Source organism: Dipteris shenzhenensis, chromosome 9 (genome assembly GCF_047967505.1).
Source record: "Dipteris shenzhenensis isolate YYH24624 ecotype China chromosome 9, Dip_SZ_1.0, whole genome shotgun sequence".
NCBI lineage: Eukaryota > Viridiplantae > Streptophyta > Polypodiopsida > Gleicheniales > Dipteridaceae > Dipteris > Dipteris shenzhenensis.
Window position 1 is genome coordinate 14,944,624 of NC_141604.1, and position 21,732 is coordinate 14,966,355.

At 44.1% G+C, this 21,732-nt stretch overlaps 1 non-coding gene across 1 annotated transcript; it reads left to right on the forward strand.

The window, feature by feature from the left end:
* The first annotated feature begins 19,871 nt into the window (after positions 1-19,871).
* Positions 19,872-19,974, forward strand: LOC147898254 (U6 spliceosomal RNA). Its single transcript, XR_015541621.1, has one exon. It is a non-coding gene; the product is annotated as a U6 spliceosomal RNA (small nuclear RNA).
* The last annotated feature ends 1,758 nt before the right edge of the window (positions 19,975-21,732 follow it).

Consider the following 21,732-nt stretch of genomic DNA (forward strand, 5'->3'; position numbering starts at 1 on the left):
CAATAATCACGTAGCTCACTAGGCAATCCACAACAGTACCTCTCTATTTGCTCTTTCAAAGAAACATGCTTGTAAGAGCTCAATGGCAGCAAAACATCCCAAAACCTCTGGGTGTAATCATCAAGATTCTTGCAAAGTTTGTATGACAAGTCATGCCAATGTGAAAGTACTTCAACTTCAAAAGTTGGAGTAAGCCAAGTAGAAGAGAACACTTGCTTAAATTCCAGCCAAGTAGCAGGTGCATCTCCATGAAGCATAAGGTTGGTGTACCACTTAAGTGCATTGCCTTTCAAAAATGTGGCGACCATCTTGGATGCTTCTGTAAACAAACCCGCAACAAATGCAACATCAAATTGTTGAAGGAATGTGAGGGCTTTGTACTTGTCCTGTACTCCATTATATGTATCAAACTTGACATGAGAACCACCATCCGTAAATTCTTTATATACATTTGATATTGGCTGTCCCAAAGATGGCTGTATATTTGCAGCATTCCCTTCACTATGGAGAGCCATGCTTGGCTGAACATTAGGCATGGGAGCATATGCTGTGGCTTGCATGCCTGGCTGCATTCCCACATTGTCATACATGGCTTGCTTTCTATGCCCAATTGGCGGTGAAATCAACATAGCATCAAAGATAGAATCTGTACCAAAATATTCAGGTTGCTGCCTCACATATGGCTGAGGTGGTTGAGCCACATTTATGGACTGCACATTATTATTTTGAGGAGTAGAAGTACCCAAACCAAGGCCTTGTGCTGGTTGCTCATACTGTTGCACTAGCTGTACTTTTTGTACCTCTTTCTCATGTGCTCTTTTGGGTGATCCCTCTCTCTTGGAAGTCACTTTCTGAGTCATTTTTGATGGCTGTCCCTCATGGGAAACTGATGCATGAGTGTGCGGTCTGCCATGAGAAGCTGATGCATGTGTGTACTCACTCTTTCCGTGCTTGTGCTTTGTTGATTTCTTCTTCTTCTTGGCATTTGTTTGCACAATCTGAGCCAAATTTTGAGCCAGCTGAGTCAAAGCCATCACTGCACTTGCAAGCTGTGCATTCAACATAGTAGCATCATCTGACTCACTGCTAGAACTAGTATCACCGTTGAGCTCAGTTGTAGCTTCATGTGTGGCCTGCTCAAAAGGCCTGCTCAAAAGGCATTTGTTGTGCTCCCTGCAGCTGTACACTAGCTGGATCATTAAGGCTTTCCTGCCTTCTCCTTTGAGGAGTTGTGGAGCTCTCTTACTCATGGGTACTCACCATGTTTATGGTTGTAATATTCAGCTGTCAAAAAGTGCAGCAAAGATATCCTTCCACCAAACTACCGAGGCCCACCTCTTGAGAAAGAGTGTGTGGTATCCCAGCAATGGAACCAATGAAACCGGCCTCTAATCACTCAGAGGGCAGTGGAACTAAACCTTTAATCACTTCAGCACTTATTTACAGCTCACAAATTATATATCACAACCATTAACCATTGCATGATCACCATTTGGCATTTACCCATTTGTTCACAAACAAAACCACTAAAAAAGGGATGGAGGCTAGAATGCCCCTACTCAACAAACATAGACAAATGCACCCGATTGGCCCCAAACAGCCCTAATTCACTAAGCCTTCGCAAGGCTTTCAAGCATAGAACACCATCAAATAAGTGCACTTAACCCATAGGCTCAACCCAAAGGCATTCTCTTTTCCGAGTGTTATTCCATTGGCTGTCCAGATGCAATCACACTGCACCCCAGCTACACTCTCTTTGGGTGGTTTCCAGATGGCATTCACAAAGCTTTTCAAAGCTCCAAAATAAAATCAGCAAAGTATTATGGCAAAAAGAAATTGCAACAGCAAAATCACAACTCACCAAGCCCTGAAAACTCGAACCAAGTCCTCAATCGCCAAGAGGACATAGTAGCCAATGCCCAATTGCATTCTCAGCCAAAGAGGAGTGCAAAGGCATGAAGAAAGAGCATTTACAAGAGCCGACTAGCAAGAATTCCACTGAAAAATGCGAAAAGAAGCACTTCTGCCGCGAAGAAATGGGAGTTCTTGGGCTCAAAAGAAGCGTGCTTTAGAGAGAAATGCATTGAGAAGGTTTTGGAGAAGTTTCATCAACAAAAAGTCCTCCAAAACTGAGAAAAACTAGTCAACCAGCACGTGGGACCACTTGAAATTCAACAGAAAGCTGTAGCTTTGCAAGAGGAGAGGCCCAGGAGGCGGTAGAAGCGACGATGAAAGTAGTTTTAGACTTATCCTCAGGCACAATAGAATTTTGATTGCAGCCACTATGACCATTCATAAACGAGTACATCTTGTGTCTTGCAACTTGTTCAAGGATGTCATATGTGAATGGAATTAGAAATGGATCTAGTATAGTCCAAGCATTTAATATTTTATAATCTGCACTTACAACGAGTTTTCCATTCTTCTTTGGCACCACTTCAATCGAAAACAACCAATCATTTTTGTCAATAGCGTAGATGAATCCAACTTGAATGAGCTTATCAAGCTTGACCTTCAATTGATAATTAGGATTCATTTTGTACCAAGCTCTTTCTCTCTCTATATCTCTCTCTCGTATACACTGTCTATTCTCTATTGTTTGAGTGAGGTCTCCATCATTAAGTGTGTGAGACGGAGCTGATCCTATTCCACAGAGGGTGTCTAGGTCTTCATGGCGAAGGAAGGAGTCCTTCTACATGAAGGCGACTCCAATTCAACTCAGGTTTGCACAAGAAATCTGTCATTTTATACAGCAAGAAAGAGGAACAAGCCTCTTATGTTTGAAGAGATTGGACCCTTATTGCTGTAGAAGAAGGCCCACGAGAAGCTGTATAACAAAGCGGATGACAAAGCACTTTTGGCGAAAGACAAGCCTGACAAGGGCAAGTCTAAAGACTCCAAAGGTAACAAGGCTGAAGACACAAAGAAGAAGAAAAAAATTAAGTGCTTCTACTGTGAGAAATTTGGCCATTATGCAAAGGACTGTCAAAAGAAGAAGTCAGACTAGAAGTGGAAGAGGGAGTCCAAGAACAAGGAGGAGACAGAGACAGATTCAGCCAACGTCACTATGCATGAGCTCTTCTTACTCATTGAGCACTGCTTTGCTTATGCAATGAGTAAGGGCAAGGAGGGCTGGTATGTAGACAGCGGGGCTTCAACCACATGTCCAATAAAAGAGAGTGGTTCAAAACTATGGAAGGTACTCATCCCGATTCAAAGGTGACGGTGGGGACTGCCGGATTCAAAGGTGACGGTGGGGACTGCCAGACATGCCCTTTGTAGGGTGTAGGCAGCATACCATTCATCACAACTTCGAGGGATGAAAAGGTAATTTCCAATGTACTTTATGTGCCTATTCTTTGCAAAGATTTATTCTCAATAATTCAGATGGACAAGCACAAGATCTAAAGATCAGCAACTCACTATCAGATTCAAGGAGAATGGACACGTGGTGGCCCAAGGAGTCGAGGAGAATGGATTTTACTGTCTCAATGCCGTTTATAGTACATGGGGACCATGGATGCTCGAAGTTGTGGCATGAGAGATTTGGACATGTCAACTATGGCATCTGATAGAGATGCATAAGTCACACATAGTGGATGGACTTCCACCAATGGCAGGCACTAACAGAGTCTATAGAGCTTGCCTGGAGAGCAAGTTCCATAAAAGGCCACATCAAGGGCGAAGGGACCGTTGGAGTTGGTTTCTTCCGACATAGGCAGGCCCATGTCAACAAACTCATTTGCAGTTCGAGCTACTCTCTTCTATTGATTGATGATTTCAGTCGTATGACTTGGGTTTACTGGGAGTATAAATTGGTTCCCCAAGGTACAGAGTGCAATTTTGGGCAACCAAACTCCTCCCTCTATAAGAATCTTGTAACTCTTTGTCCACTAGAGACCAACGGCTGTAGATCAATGGCAAGTTTTAAAAGTTCCAAATGCACACCACACAATGGACACAAGGACTCTAGCATTCTTGTCCGAGAAATCTCAAGCTTTTGAGAAGTTTAAAGAATGGAAGACCAAGGTAAAAAAGGAGACAGGGAAGGATGTCAAAGCTTGAGGGAAGAGCCTCTCGAAAGCTTATTGGGGTGAAGCCGTGTTCACATCCTCAATAGGATCAAGACCACGGCCGTGCAAGGCATGACTCCCTCTGAAGCATACTATGGTAAGAAACGGACCATTTCTCATTTCAGGATTTTTGCTTCTAACGCATTCGTACATGTGCACAAGGACGAAAGGACAAAGTTGGATTCCAAGAGCAAGAGGTGTATCTTCGTAGGGAATAGTGAAGAATCCAAGGCATACCGCCTCATCGATCCGGTGAAGTGATACATACTCATTAACACGGATGTGGTCTTCAAAAAGACGGAGCCCCAACCAAAAAGAGAACATCCAGGAAGTTCACAGTGTACTCCCACCCAATTTAACCAATAAAGAATTGGAGAAGGCTAAAGAGTCCGAGGAGAAAGAGGTAGAGCCAGATGCACCACAACCACCTCCGAAGAAACCTTCCTCACAAAAGAAGTTATCAACATGGAATCTGAGAACCTTGCAAGACTCTCGGGTCACGGACATTCTTGAGACGAGTTCTGGAGTTCAGAAGTCTCAGTGCAATATGTCTACTCCCTCCGTAAACTCCCCCATGGTGGCTCAGATCAATGAGCTTAGGTCCTTTGAGGAGGCAAAGGATATTCCAAAGTGGCAAGCTAGAGATGGATGCTATTCTGGAGAATGACACCTGAGACTTGGTGCACAAACCCTACAAGAAGAAGGTAATTAGGACCAAGTGGGTGTATAAACTCAAGTTCAAGTCTGACAATAGCTTGGACAAGTACAAATCCAGACTGGTGGTAAAAAAGGTACGCTCAGGCAGAGGGTCTCAACTTCAATGCGACATTTGTCCCGACAGCTCAGATGGTGACTATTCATACTATTGTAGCCTTGGCTGCCCATCATGGATGGCCATGTTCTAGATGGATGTAAAATCAGCGTTCTCCTAGGAGGAGGAGGTATTATGTGGATCAGTCACCAGGCTTTTGAGTTCTAGGTTCCGCTTCTAAGGTATGCAAATTGAAGAAGGCTTTACGGGCTGAAACAGGCCCCAAGAACGTGGTACTAGTGGATCGACGAAATATTCTCCAAGATTGGGTTGGCTTGAAGTCCTTCAAACGCCAATCTTTATCTCTTTTCAAAGGGGGGGAAGAGGTTGGTATTGATCCTGTATGTGGATAACTTGATACTTAATAGAAGACCATAGGAAAAAGATCTCTATTGTCAACAAACTTCTGATGGATGAGTTTGAGATGACAGATTTGGTTTCTCTCCATTAATTTCTTGGGATTGAGGTCAAGCAAAGTAAGGACATCATATTCATCTCGCAAGAGAACTATTGTCAAGAGTTACTCAAGCAATTCTAGATGGAGGACTGCAAGGTGGCGGTGAGCACCATGGAGGTTGGGCTGAATTTGAATGTACATGATTCACCTCAGCTGGTGGATGCTAGAAAGTATCGGAGGATGGTGGCCAGCTTGCTATACCTAAGCAACACCAGGCCAAATATCTCCTATGCTATAGGGCTGCTCTATCAGTTCTCTGCCCAACCCAGGGAGAATCATTGCAGGTCAGGTTTAGGGATATCATGATACTTGAAGGGTACATGCAACTATGGCATCACATATACCACAGGGGTGGAGTTGGGCAGTTTCTGTGATTTTGATTGGGCAGGTGACGGAGATACCAGACGATCAAAGACGGGCTACAGTTTTCGTACTTGCATCAGGGGCCATCTCAGGGCTAAGCAAGAAACAGCCCTCAGTCGCCCTTTCATCTACAAGAGTGGAGTAAAAGATTCTTGAGGATATGGACGTGCTTCAAGAGGAGATGATGACTGTCATGCGCAACAACTAGAGTACATAGCCATCACAAATAACCCCGTGTTCAATGCATGGACAAAGCACATTGAGGTCTATTACCACTCTGTTCGAGAGCTCATTATCGACGGCATCATCGAGCTTATGTATTGCCCTACCACCGACAACCTATCAGATGTATTCACGAAGGTGCTTCCATGGGAGCACATGGAACACCTCATTCAACATATGGGGATCGGCCCATAGTTGTATCATTGAGAGAGGGTGTTGAGGTCAATGTCTCCACCTGTCAGCCCCCATATCGGGAGGACACGGGGGCATTGGACCATAAGGGGGAGGTGGTTTGGGGCCGGGAGGTGGGGGGGGGGGGGCTGTATGGACTGCTAGATGCGCAGCAAGCAGGGAAAAGACTAGCCCATGGGAGGCCATATTTATAGGCCTACGCAAGGGGGTCGGCCCAGCCAATAAAGGCTGGTCGGCCCAGTAGGGCAAAACCAACCTACTGGTCGGTTCACCTCAGGGGGAGCCAGCCCCTACATAAAGCCCCCCGCTCCCCTCTGTTTTGCACCAGCCAAAGAAGCCTACAGGAGGAACCGTGGAGCAGGAGTTCAGCGAGATTAGCCTATAGAGAGTTCTAGCACTTTGCTGGTTGTTTTGTGCTCACCTATGAGCTTGTTTTGCCCACTGTTTGTACATCTGAGTTCTCTCTCAATTTCTCTCTCTTGTACACGCTGTCTATACTCTTTAATTTGAGTGAGGTCTTCATCAGCGATCTGCAACATTGAGTGTGTGAGACGGAGCTGATCCTATTCCACATAGGGCTTTCCTCCATTTCCAACATGTCCTCGATCTCCTCAATGATGACCGACGGGGTTTTGGCAGAAATTGAGGCTGACCCATGAGGCTGAACCTAAGTGGACCAAGTGGTGTGGCTGCCTGCTCGTGAAGCTGCTTGTAATGTGAGCAATCCTGTTTCTTCTTCCCTGAAATATGGTATAGAAGCACCAATTCTTTCCTGTATCTGGTGAGTGTCTCAACATCCAGGTAACAACAGTATTGCTGTCCAGTCCTTGTTCAACTATGGCATGAGAGATTCGGGCATGTCAACTATGGCACTCTGACAGAGATGCAGAAGTCACACATAGTGGATGGACTTCCACCGATTGACACTAACAGAGTCTAGAGAGCTTGCTTGGAGAGCAAGTAACACTGGGAAAGATTCCCATAAAAGGCCACATCAAGGACGAAGGGACCGTTGGAGTCGGTTTATTCTGACATAGGTGGGCCCATGTCAACAAACTCATTCGCAAGTTCAAGCTACTCTCTCTTATTGATTGATGATTTCAGTCGTATGACTTGGGTTTACTGGGAGTATAAATTGGTTCCCCAAGGTACAAAGTGCAATTTTTGGCTACCAAACTCCTTCCTCTATAAGAATCTTGTAACTCTTTGTCTACTAGAGACCAACGGTTGTAGGTCAATGGTAAGTTTTAAAAGTTCCAAATGCACACCACATAATGGACACGAGGACTCTAGCATTCTTGTCCAGGAAATCTCAAGCTTTCAAGAAGTTTAAAGAATGGAAGACCAAGGTACAAAAGGAGACAAGGAAGGATGCCAAACAGTATCAGAGGATGGTGAGCAGCTCGCTCTACCTAAGCAACACCACGCCAAATATCTCCTATGCTATAGCGCTGCTCTATCAGTTCTCTGCCCAACCCAGGGAGAATCATTGGAGGGCAGGTTTAGGGGTATCATGATACTTGAAGGGTACATGCACCTATGGCATCACATATACCACAAGGGTGGAGTTGGGCGGTTTCTGTGATTTTGATTGGGCAGGTGATGCAGATACCAGGCGATCAACCACGGGCTACGGTTTTTGTACTCGCATCAGGGGCAATCTCAGGGCTAAGCAACAAACAGCCCTCAGTCGCCCTTTCATCTACAAGAGTGGAGTACAGAGCTGGGTGCACAGCAGCATGCGAGACATTGTGGCTCAGATAGATTCTGGAGGATATGGTTTTGCACCAGCGACAGAAGCCTACAGGAGGAACCGTGGAGCAGGAGTTCAGCGAGATTAGCCTATAGAGTGTTCTAGCACTTTGCTGGTTGTTTTGTGCTCACCTATGAGCTTGTTTTTCCCACTGTTTGTACATCTAAGTTCTCTCTCAATTTCTGTCTCTTGTACATGCTGTCTATTCTCTATAATTTGAGTGAGGCCTTCATCAGCGATCTGCAACATTGAGTGTGTGAGACGGAGCTGATCCTATTCCACATAGGGCTTTCCTCCATTTCCAACATGTCCTCGATCTCCTCAATGATGACCGACGGGGTTTTGGCAGAAATTGAGGCTGACCTATGAGGCTGAACCTAAGTGGACCAAGTGGTGTGGCTGCCTGCTCGTGAAGCTGCTTGTAATGTGAGCAATCCTGTTTCTTCTTCCCTGAAATATGGTATAGAAGCACCAATTCTCTTTCCTGTATCTGGCGAGTGTCTCAACATCCAAGTAACAACAGTATTGCTGTCCAGTCCTTGTTCAACTGTTGGCCATTCCCAATCCTAGGCATGTAATGTGAGTGAGTGAGTGAGTGAGTGAGACAGAGAGAGAGATTGTAGGCACGTGAGTCTGAGTTCTTTATACAATGATGGGGTACAATCCCTCTGTATTACTGCATTGAAACGAAGCCAATGGGCTGTTTATAAATGGTGGAGGCATACTATGGAGAGAGGGCAGATCTGCTTCTCTCTGCTACTCCCCGACTGATACAAAGGGGTTGATCTGAGGTGGCTTTGGGCTGCTTGCTAAGAATGACGACTGCTGAAAGTCTGATGCTTTGAATGCGAAAAGCGCCCCCCTTCCATCTAGAAATGGCCGACTAGGAAAGGGCCGACCCTGTCCGGGTGACATGGCAGTAGGCCTTTTAGGCTGTTTACAGCCCCTTTCTAGTGAGGATATGGTTGCTAGAACGTGAAGCCAGATAATCTTATTGTGGTAGGTAAACATTCTCCTGGGATTAATGTTGAGGAGGACAAAACCTAGGTCTTGATTTGATAGACATTGACTCGACATTGACATCTAGTCAATTCGTGGAGATGGCAACATGTCTAGGTGAAAATTTTTGAGCTCAAACAAGTGTCCTTGGATTTCTTTATGTAGCTTGGTTAGAGGTCTTTAGAGTGATGTTGCTTCACTAAAAAGTGCTTTTCAATATGAGAACGTACTAGAGAAAAGTGCATTTATTGTTTCCCTTTGCAATGTGATGGAGAGGAAACAATTGTGTCTGATACAATTAGAGATTCATGGCTCCTTTGTGGAAGGATATCAAGGATGAGTAGGGGCCCCTTAGTCTTTATGTATGGCTCTTGCTGAGATTGTTATTTCCCCCTGCTCTTAGTCCCAAGTGAAGGCATCCCGCGGCACTATGGCGAAGGGAGTGAAAGGTCCACCCTGCCAAATTCCGTTCAGGAGGGATGGAAGGAGAATGGGAATTGGGATGATGCTCCGGAAGATGGGAACTTTCCGTGCAACGATGCTTCGAAGCGTGGTCCCATGCTATGGTTCATTGAGTGAGACGGAGATGAACTTCATGTCAAAGAAACTATTCTATGTGTGGGGAGGCAATTGTAGATCAATGGCATGGCTTTCATGACTGGATGAGGCATATAGGGAGACAAATTTGGTCATGTCTACCTTGATTGATTCAAGGAGGATAAACAAGTTTGCAATCTTGTCTAGACGTCCAAGAGCGAGCTTGTATGAGACAATCTCAATCCCTCATTGCAATTACATCTATAGCAAGGCTATTGAACTAAGCAACTAATTTTGGGCTAATTTTGTGTTGTGCCATTGTACAATCTTCCTTGCAGACTTAATAAACATGCTCTCATCAAGCCAAGCTTGAGTGACACTCTTATCAATCCTTATTACATATGCAATGTGAAATTCTTTTGGGTGCCTTGGCTTGTAAGGAGTCCACCAAAGTAGAGAAGTGGAGTGAAAAACAAGAGAAGGCAAAAAAGGCATAGTGTCTCTTGTATCAGCTACATCGCACATCTTGTGTTGCAGGTAAAATATTACTTACTTTATATTTCAATAAGGTTTGCATTGATACCTTTCTTGATTATGTTCAAAAAAATTGAATACAATTTAAAATGAAAGAGAGAAATGAATAATGTAGCAAGTAATATCCCCTTGGATCTAAGAAAAGAAATAGAAAGCTCATTGTGTATGCTATTTGCTGGCTTTGGCAAGTAACATGCTCCGTGTCGGAATATGTTTTTAGTTTTTCTAGGGGATAAGTCACATGCCGGTTGATCGGTGGTTTAATCCTAAAATGGATTTCAAATAGGATGGGCAATGTAGCCTTTGTGCAATTTGTGGAGGCTTCATTTTCATACATAGAGACTTTGCTTTTAACACGTATTAGCATCAAGGATTTGCAGGTATTGAGTTGTCTTAGTCCTAAGCCTAGTGTTGAGGTCAAGATTATTTTCCCTTTGGTATGACGGTCCTGATACAATTGTGAAACTATAGAAACCTAAGATCATAAACCTAGTAATTTAGAATGGAGAAAAAAACTGATGATCTTATCATTACTAGAGTCATGAAAGACATGTATCATATGCTTGATGTGGAGACTTGATAGAGTGTAGCTATGTTTTGCTCCTTCATTATGAAATCGTTCACTGCAGTGGCTGCCTTTTTCTCAAATCTAGAAAAGTTTCCTAGCAAAATTGAAGTCATTCTTGTGTGCATAACATATATGGCTCAATGCAAGAGAGTTATACCTTGAAAAAGTTTAGATTTTGTTATTGTGGGGTCTTGAAGAACTTGTGTACAATATCAAGCATGCTTCATCCAGTAGCTATACTTCAAGGTTGTACATTGTAGAAATACTTGAAAAGTATCAAATTTGAGGGCAAAAAGGACATGTTCTCCACATTAATGTGAGCCAAGGATGGTAAAGTAGATATCAAAGTGGGAAGAAAAGGACATGCACCCCTCAAAAGTTGTCAAAGCTTAACTTCATATCGAATAGGGTGGCCTTTAGGTAAGCATAGTCCTTGTCCGTAACATGTCTATGTCACAATGTTGTTTACTACTTCAAGAAATGCACATGTTTTTAGGTTTTCACTTCTTACATGATTGTTATTGTAATGTTGTTTACATTTAAGGTATATCTTTCATTTGGTGAAAGAGAAAAGGATATAGGAGATGCCAAAATACTGCAAGAGCTGGAGAGAAAATTGCAAATCCCCCTGTTGCCATCTACCATGCATTTACTGAAAAAATCAAAGCTTTCTAATTTCCCATGGTACTTCATATCTACACAAGTGATAACAAGAGAGAGGGAAAATTGTATGGAATTTGCCTCCAAGAAATAGATGATTGATGCTAGCACCTAAGAAACTAAATCATCAAATACAAGACAAACAAAGGCATTGACTAGAGAGAAGCTAAAGATGATTTTGATTATATGGCAATGGTTAATTTAGTTAGTTATCTTAGTTAATTTATACGGCAATGGTTAATTGAATTGGTTCTTCCCGGGCAGCCTTAGCCAAGAGGGTTATATTCCTTAGGGAACGGAGGGGTTTCCCTTTTTCTTAGAGACTACAGTAGGGTTGAGATGGCACTTTCAGCCTCAACCTTGGTTTCTTTCCAGCTCATTTTGAGTTTTCTGTTCCCTATTTTAGGAGGGTTTCCTCATGCACAACATGATGTATTTCTGCTGTGAGCTTGCTCACGCAGGTATTTTTCATACTTAATAGAAGTCTTTTTCAAGGGGGAAAAATTAGTTATCTTAGATGGATATGTTAATATTGACATTCTGGTAATTTAATTAGTTATCAAGATTGGTTTTGATTAGTTCTTCACAAGCAAAATGAGGACATCTTACAAGATGATCTAGTTTTTTTTTATGGTGACCATGGACCATGGATGCTAGCAGTTGTGGCATGAGAGATTCGGACATGTCAACTATGGCACTCTGACAGAGATGCAGAAGTCACACATAGTGGATGGACTTCCATCGATTGCAAGCACTAACAGAGTCTAGAGAGCTTGCTTGGAGAGCAAGTAACATTGGGAAAGATTCCCATAAAAGGCCACATCAAGGGCAAAGGTACCGTTGGAGTCGGTTTATTCTGACATAGGCGGCGGGCCATGTCAACAAACTCATTCGCAAGTTCAAGCTTGATTTCAGTGACATGACTTGGGTTTATTGGGAGTATAAATTGGTTCCCCAAGGTACAAAGTGCAATTTTTGGCTACCAAAATCCTTCCTCTATATCAATCTTGTAACTCTTTGTCTACTAGAGACCAACGGTTGTAGATCAATGGTAAGTTTTAAAAGTTCCAAATGCACACCACATAATGGACACGAGGACTCTAGCATTCTTGTCCAGGAAATCTCAAGCTTTCAAGAAGTTTAAAGAATGGAAGACCAAGGTAGAAAAGTAGACAGGGAAGGATGCCAAACAGTACCGGAGGATGGTGGGCAGCTTGCTCTACCTAAGCAACACCAGGCCAAATATCTCCTATGCTTAGGGGTATCATGATACTTGAAGGTTACATGATACTTGAAGGGTACATGCACCTATGGCATCACATATACCACAAGGGCAGGTTTAGGGGTATCATGATACTTGAAGGGTACATGCACCTATGTTATCACATATACCACAAGGGTGGAGTTGGGCGCTTTCTGTGATTTTAATTGGGCAGGTGACGCAGATACCAGGCGATCAACCACGGGCTACGGTTTTTGTACTTGCATCAGGGGCCATCTCAGGGCTAAGCAAGAAACAGCCCTCAGTCACCCTTTCATCTACAAGAGTGGAGTACAAAGCTGGGTGCACAGCAGCATGCGAGACATTGTGGCTCAGATAGATTGGCTCAGATAGATTCTGGAGGATATGGACGTGCTTCAGGAGGAGACGACGACTGTCATGTGCGACAACCAGAGTACATTGCCATCACACAGAACCCCGTGTTCAATGCATGGACAAAGCACATTGAGGTCTATTACCACTCTGTTCGAGAGCTCATTATGGACGGCATCATCGAGCTTATGTACTGCCCTACCACCGACAACCTATCAGATGTATTCACGAAGGTGCTTCCACGGGAGCACATGGAACACCTCATTCAACGTATGGGGATCGGCCCATAGTTGTATCATTGAGAGAGGGTGTTGGGGTCAATGTCTCCACCTGTCAGCCCCCATGTCGGGAGGACACGGGGGGATTGGATCATAAGGGGGAGGTGGTTTGGGGGCGGGGGGTGGGGGGGCTGTATGGGCTGCTAGATGCGCAGCAAGCAGGGAAAAGACCAGCCCATGGGAGGCCATATTTATAGGCCTACGCAAGGGGGTCGGCCCAGCCAATAAAGGCTGGTCAGCCAGTAGGGCAAAACCAACCTACTGGTCGGTTCACCTCAGGGGGAGCCAGCCCCTATATAAAGCCCCCCGCTCCCCTCTGTTTTGCACCAGTCACAGAAGCCTACAGGAGGAACCGTGAAGCAGGAGTTCAGCGAGATTAGCCTATAGAGAGTTCTAGCACTTTGCTGGTTGTTTTGTGCTCACCTATGAGCTTGTTTTGCCCACTGTTTGTACATCTGAGTTCTCTCTCAATTTCTCTCTCTTGTACACTGTCTATTCTCTATAATTTGAGTGAGGTCTTCATCAGCAATCTGCAACATTGAGTGTGTGAGATGGAGCTGATCCTATTCCACATAGGGCTTTCCTCCATTTCCAACATGTCCTCGATCTCGTCAATGATGACCGATGGGGTTTTGGCAGAAATTGAGGTTGACCTATGAGGCTGAACCTGAGCGGACCAAGTGGTGTGGCTGCCTGCTTGTGAAGCTGCTTGTAATGTGGGCAATCCTGTTTCTTCTTCCCTGAAATATGGTATAGAAGCACCAATTCTCTTTCCTGTATCTGGCCAGTGTCTCAACATCCAAGTAACAACAGTATTGTTGTCCAGTCCTTGTTCAACTGTTGGCCATTCACAATCCTAAGAGAGATTGTAGGCAGGTGAGTACAATGATGGGGTACAATCCCTCTGTATTCCTGCATTGAAACGAAGCCAATGGGCTGTTTATAAATGGAGGCATACTGTGGAGAGAGGGCACTTCTGCTTCTCTCTGCTCCCTGACTGATACAAAGGGGCTGATCTGAGGTGGCTTTGGGCTGCTTGCTAAGGATGACGACTGCTGAAAGTCTGATGCTTTGAATGGGAAAAGCGGGACCTTTATAGGCTGCCCCCCTTCCATCTGGAAATGGCCATTGTTTTTAAAAGGCCACACCATATGTTCTGTAAGGGTATTTGGTTTTACAATGTCCCTACCCCCCCCCCCCCCCCCTCCCCCTAGAGAAAAAACCATGCTTGAAAAAAGCAAGCATACAAATCAGTTAACTAAGCATCGCTGATCCTAGCAGAAATACTAGAAAAAGAAACTACTCGCCAGCCAGCCTAGCTAACATGTTTTTTATATACATATGTCAAATACAAATAATATCTAATATACGATTCATATCTTCTCTATCATCCTCACATGTAAATGCAATGAAGTGAAGAACCATACCATACATGTAAAAGCAAGATAATGAATTTTGGGATGTGGGATTTTATTTTGATGCTCTCTTCTTCAAGCCTTACGTGATAATTAAAAATGGTTTAAATTTCTCTAAAATGTTGCTAGATATCTCTTGATAGCAGATTTTGATTTTAGGGTTTGGGAATAAGTTTCCAATTTTAAGAAATTTTCACTTGTTATACATTCTATTGAGGTTGTGTTTTTTATTTAACAGGAAGATGAGAGGTGGAAATAAGAGTTCTTTTAAGTTAAGAGAAAGAGTTCCTACATAGTCTCCCCCAGAGTGGGGAGTAGGGACAAAAAAAAATGATGCTTCAATGGATAGCTGCTTGAGGCCCTTTCTAGTGAGGATATGGTTGCTAGAATGTGAAGCCAGATAATCTTATTGTGGTAGGTAAACATTCTCCTGGGATTAATGTTGAGGAGGACAAAACCTAGGTCTTGATTTGATAGACATTGACTCGACATTGACATCTAGTCAATTCGTGGAGATGGCAACATGTCTAGGTGAAAAATTTTGAGCTCAAACAAGTGTCCTTGGATTTCTTTATGTAGCTTGGTTAGAGGTCTTTAGAGTGATGTTGCTTCACTAAAAAGTGCTTTTCAATATGAGAACGTACTAGAGAAAAGTGCATTTATTGTTTCCCTTTGAAATGTGATGGAAAGGAAACATTTGTGTCTGATACAATTAGAGATTCATGGCTCCTTTGTGGAAGGATATCAAGGATGAGTAGGGGCCCCTTAGTCTTTATGTCTGGCTCTTGCTGAGATTGTTATTTCCCCGTGCTCTTAGTCCCAAGTGAAGGCATCCCGCGGCACTGTGGCGAAGGGAGTGAAAGGTCCACCCTGCCAAATTCCATTCAGGAGGGATGGAAGGAGAATGGGAATTGGGATGATGCTCCGGAAGACGGGAATTATCCATGCAACGATGCTTCGAAGCGTGGTCCCCATGCTATGGTTCATTGAGTGAGACGGAGATGAACTTCATATCAAAGAAACTATTCTATGTGTGGGGAGGCAATCGTAGATCAATGGCATGGCTTTCATGACTTGATGAGGCATATAGGGAGACAAATTTGGTCATGTCTACCTTGATTGATTCAAGGAGGATAGACAAGTTTGCAATCTTGTCTAGACGTCCAAGAGTGAGCTTGTATGAGACAATCTCAATCCCTCATTGCAATTACATCTATAGCAAGGCTATTGAACTAAGCAACTAATTTTGGGCTAATTTTGTGTTGTGCCATTGTACAATCTTCCTTGCAGACTTAATAAACATGCTCTCATCAAGCCAAGCTTGAGTGACACTCTTATCAATCCTTATTACATATGCAATGTGACCTGAAATTCTTTTGGGTGCCTTGGCTTGTAAGGAGTCCACCAAAGTAGAGAAGTGGAGTGAAAAACAAGAGAAGGCAAAAAAGGCATAGTGTCTCTTGTATCAGCTACATCGCACATCTTGTGTTGCAGGTAGAATATTACTTTATATTTCAATAAGGTTTGCATTGATACCTTTCTTGATTATGTTCAAAAAAATTGAATACAATTTAAAATGAAAGAGAGAATTGAATAATGTAGCAAGTAATATCCCCTTGGATCTAAGAAAAGAAATAGAAAGCTCATTGTGTATGCTATTTGCTGGCTTTGGCAAGTAACATGCTCCGTGTCGGAATATGTTTTTGGTTTTTCTAGGAGATGGGTCACATGCCGGTTGATCGGTGGTTTAATCCTAAAATGGATTTCAAATAGGATGGGCAATGTAGCCTTTGTGCAATTTGTGGAGGCTTCATTTTCATACATAGAGACTTTGCTTTTAACACGTATTAGCATCAAGGATTTGCAGGTATTGAGTTGTCTTAGTCCTAAGCCTGGTGTTGAGGTCAAGATTATTTTCCCTTTGGTATGACAGTCTTGATACAATTGTGAAATTATAGAAACCTAAGATCATAAACCTAGTACTTTAGAATGGAGAAAAAAACTGATGTTCTTATCATTACTAGAGTCAAATAGAGTCATGAAAGACATGTATCATATGCTTGATGTGGAGACTTGATAGAGTGTAGCTATGTTTTGCTCCTTCATTATGAAATCATTCACTGCAGTGGCTGCCTTTTTCTCAAATCTAGAAAAGTTTCCTAGCAAAATTGAAGTCATTCTTGTGTGCGTAACATATATGGCTCAATGCAAGAGAGTTATACCTTGAAAAAGTTTAGATTTTGTTATTGTGGGGTCTTGAAGAACTTGTGTACAATATCAAGCATGCTTCATCCAGTAGCTATACTTCAGGGTTGTACATTGTAGAAATACTTGAAAAGTATCAAATTTGAGGGCAAAAAGGACATGTTCTCCACATTAATGTGAGCCAAGGAGGGGATGCAGAAGTCACACATAGTGGATGGACTTCCACCGATTGCAAGCACTAATAGAGTCTAGAGAGCTTGCTTGGAGAGCAAGTAACACTGGGAAAGATTCCCATAAAAGGCCACATCAAGGGCGAAGGGACCGTTGGAGTCGGTTTATTCTGACATAGGCGGGCCCATGTCAACAAACTCATTCGCAAGTTGAAGCTACTCTCTCTTATTGATTGATGATTTCAGTCGTATGACTTGGGTTTACTGGGAGTATAAATTGGTTCCCCAAGGTACAAAGTGCAATTTTTGGCTACCAAACTCCTTCCTCTATAAGAATCTTGTAACTCTTTGTCTACTAGAGACCAACGGTTGTAGGTCAACGGTAAGTTTTAAAAATTCCAAATGCACACCACATAATGGACACGAGGACTCTAGCATTCTTGTCCAGGAAATCTCAAGCTTTCAAGAAGTTTAAAGAATGGAAGACCAAGGTAAAAAAGGAGACAAGGAAGGATGCCAAACAGTATCAGAGGATGGTGGGCAGCTTGCTCTACCTAAGCAACACCAGGCCATATATCTCCTATGCTATAGGGCTGCTCTATCAGTTCTCTACCCAACCCAGGGAGAATCATTGGAGGGCAGGTTTAGGGGTATCATGATACTTGAAGGGTACATGCACCTATGGCATCACATATACCACAAGGGTGGAGTTGGCGGATTCTGTGATTTTGATTGGGCAGGTGACGCAGATACCAGGGAATCAACCACGGGCTACGGTTTTTGTACTTGCATCAGGGGCCATCTCAGGGCTAAGCAAGAAACAGCCCTCAGTCGCCCTTTCATCTACAAGAGTGGAGTACAGAGCTGGGCGCACAGCAGCATGCGAGACATTGTGGCTCAGATAGCTTCTGGAGGATATGGATGTGCTTCAGGAGGAGACGACGACTGTCATGTGCAACAACCAGAGTACATTGCCATCACAAAGAACCCCGTGTTCAATGCATGGACAAAGCACATTGAGGTCTATTACCACTCTGTTTGAGAGCTCATTATCGAGGGCATCATCAAGCTTATGTACTGCCCTACCACCGACAACCTATCAGATGTATCAGATGGTCTATATGAGGGCCTTCTTGGCATGTCTCTTGGTCCTGGTGCGGACTGAAGCCTGCTCTTTGCTGCTGTCGCATCCCTCGTGCTCGACCCTGCTCCCCATGGCTGAATCTGGCCCATGCCAGCTGCTTGTCGCTGGGTTGAAGCATGCCAGCTACTTGTAAGCAACGATACAATACCAATGTAGCAGGCACTAGCCACACTACTAACTCACCTGAAGCATGCTCATGTCATAAGCACTACTTTCAGTAGTGGAAGGCTTGCTTACATGTTGAGTTAACCGAAAGCTGGAAAGAGAGGAGCCCCCATGGGCTGCAAGTGCTTGCTACTGGGTTTGGGGCTTTTCGCTGCGGATGCTGTATACTCGATCTGCTGTCCGCTAGACAGTCGGCAGTCCCTTGTAGACCTACCTAGCAAGGCGAGATAGCCCTGATAGAGGCTGATCCACCCCCTTGACATGCTGCCTAAACTGGACAAGACGGGCCCAAATTCAGTGCTACTTGTCTGCTATCGCGGGGAGCAGGCTTGCTGCCTGCTTGTGTGGCAGCCATGGCTATAGATCCCTTTGGATGCTCCAAAACATCTCTATTAATTGGCTGACGCTGGGGTAAGTGGGATCCCAAACAAGGGCCTATACATGGGGCTTATAAACCCAACCTTTGCATGGGCCAAAGAGGGCGGTCTGTGGGCTTGTCAAAACCACAGATCAGTCGGCATTTTGACAGAGCATAGGGAGGTAGGCCTACCTTGGTCTCTTTGCGATTCCGAATCTGATGGCATCGACTCTTCAAGTCATTTGTTAAACCATCTTAGCTCCATTGAGCCATCCCAGAAATATAGTCCATCTTAGGCATCGAAAACTGACAATTGAGAGCGTGGTAGCCCTAGCACATCATGGCCTACTTTTTGTAGAGAAGGTGTGTATGGAGAATGGCTGGGCAATATGACCCTGCTGTAAGCAAGAGCAAGTCCTCTAACTGGATTTCCAACTCTTCCTCCGTGGCCTTTTGAGCCAATAAGCATATGCTTGCTGGGTAGCAAAGATCCCAAGAGAAGCTCAATTCGAGGGTTCTCTAGCGGTGATGGCCATAGGAACCAAAAGCCATGTCCGCTACTTGCTGTCATTGGATTGAACTTCAAAGTGGTGCCACCAGCGAGCATGTAGAACAATGTCCGTTGCTGCCTGTATGGGAGAGTCCGGCTATCTACCCAATTGGAGACCCCTTCAAAGTAGCTTCCGTCGCCTTCTTGTTGCTCTTGACAGAATCCTGCATTCCGGGTCAGGTCAGGTCCACCTTTTCTTTAGTGGAGTGTGAGCTGAGCTCTCTTGGCTGCACTGACAGAGATAAACTCTTGCATCAGCGAAGGTGAGGAGTTTCTGACCACGAACTTGTCCATGGAACATTGTATTACTGCATTGAACGGGCTGTTTACAATGGTGGAGAGGGGGCGGATCTGGTGTGGTACAGAGGGGCTGAAGTGAGGTGGCTTTGGGCTGCTGAAAGTCTAGTCTGATGCTTTGAATGGAAAAGGTGGCTTGCTTGGTGCGGACTCCTTGCTGGTGTCGCATCCCTGGTGCAAAAGCAGGAGATAAAAAGGGGAAAACGACGCATGTTGGGTGATTAATCTCCGTGTTTGGATGCGGAATATGCCAAAAGAAAATACGGAATTGAGCGTTCCATGCTATCTGTGCAAGAATCAATAGCGCAAGGTTGAAAGAGAAGTCGAAGAAGATGCAGCTGTCTGTGTGCTGACCCGTTTGTTGCATGCTTGTGGTCCGACGTTTCTGATGAACGCAAAAAAAAAAGACATGAAGAACTTGGCTGGTGCCGCCACGTGTACGAAGGAGCAAGCCCCTTTATCCCACATAGACTTGAGTCAGCGTGCAAACACGGTTTATAAGACCAGGAGACCCCGCCTCGCTCATGTCTCTTCGGAGACATCTGATAAAATTGGAACGATACAGAGAAGATTAGCATGGCCCCTGCGCAAGGATGACACGCACAAATCGAGAAATGGTCCAAATTTTTTTGATGTTTGACCGCCCTCCTCTCCGAGTTTTGGTGTGAACCTTAGTTTCTATTACGATAAAAGTAGTTGATTTTAGATAGATCTCTAACACATTATAGCAGTCCCTTCTAAGAAGCAGCGAGATTACTTCCGTTTTAGAGAAAATTTGCCGAACATGTCGGCTTATTATTTACAAAAAGAGCAAAATTACAACAAAGAAGGGCAGACTGCCCATGACAACACCATATATAGTTATAAAACTAGCCTAGAGCCATACTTAGATCCTTCACACACATTCCCACTTTGCTCATATTCAGTAGTAATACTGCATCCTATCTATATCCTACCCCCACCCCTACGTTAAGAACCAATTCACTCCTAACATTCCACATTGACAAAAAAAACTAGACTTGCATCCCCCTTAACCCCGACCTACCTTCCCATCTCATCAGTTTTCCACACCATTTCCAAGCATCAATCGGGCTCATACTTTCAAAGGGAACCAAGAGAATACCAAGTCATACCATAACATATTCGTCCACTTACCCACACTCTTGCTCTTAGCATGTTCCACAAACCACCCAAGACACCCTGCCGTCAAATACCCTAGGTATCCATTTAGCCTGCACGCCAAATTCTTTGTATCCTTCAGCAACTTCATAGCATCCCAAGGAACGTAATGCCACTTCCTATTGTTTCTATCCTCCATCCAAATAAAAGACCTTAGCATCCTCTCTTCTTCTTCTCTTCTTCTACCTCCAACCAATGCTCCTTTTTAAACCTCAAGATCGAAGCTAGTAATTGGTTGATGCAGACAACACATGTTCCACTATCAGCACCCTTGCACTTCCCGTGCCATGCTCTCATTTTTTTCCAAACCTTCTCTTTAAACCAATCGAACCTCTGTCTCCATCCCCAATGGTGCTCCCAAGTATCCAATTACCACCCCTCTTTAAACCCAGTTGACAGGAGGCAGATCCGTCAGCCACTCAAGCAATGGCCCCGGATTGGACCTCAGCCCAAATATCTTCTCCGAACACACACAGAACCTGAAATTCGACAAAAGTTTTGCAACACATCAAACGAATTCTTCACACTCCCCCTGCATTCCAAAGGCAAGGCCACCATATCATCTACAAAATAGCTGAGGACACTAATGACTCCCTGAAGGCAACATTACCCCTTTAATTTCTCCCAAAGCCACCCCTTTCTTAATCATATGCACAAGAGGAACTGTACAGGTGGCAAACAACAAGGGTGCCAAGGGACACCCTTGCCCCATAGATCTTTTAAGCTCAAATCTTCCCACCATACCCCCATTTAGACAGAGTATTGTAGCAGCATTCCCAAATAATGCTCCCACCATCCTACAAAAACCCCCAACCTTTCCAATGCCACCCGAATGAAATCCCATTTTATTCTATCATAGGCTTGATCAAAGTCAAACCCCATCAAAATACATCTCTGCCTAGAGGCTGCAACAAAATCCAAGATTCTTAACACATTCAGAACGTTCTCAAAAATATCCCTAGCCTTGGCGAAACCATTCTGCTCCCTATCCACAAGCTTAGCACAGATCTCACTAATCCTTAGAGCCAACACTTTTGCCATAATCTTGTAGGAGGTATTCAACATTCTCATTGGCCTCGAATCCTTAACTTCTAGCCTGTCTTGCCTTTTATCGAATAACTTCATTAGCTTGTCAGTGCCGCAGACCAATGTGGCTAGGGGAAGGGACGACCGCATTGTTGACACATGTGGTGTGCTATCTTCCATTA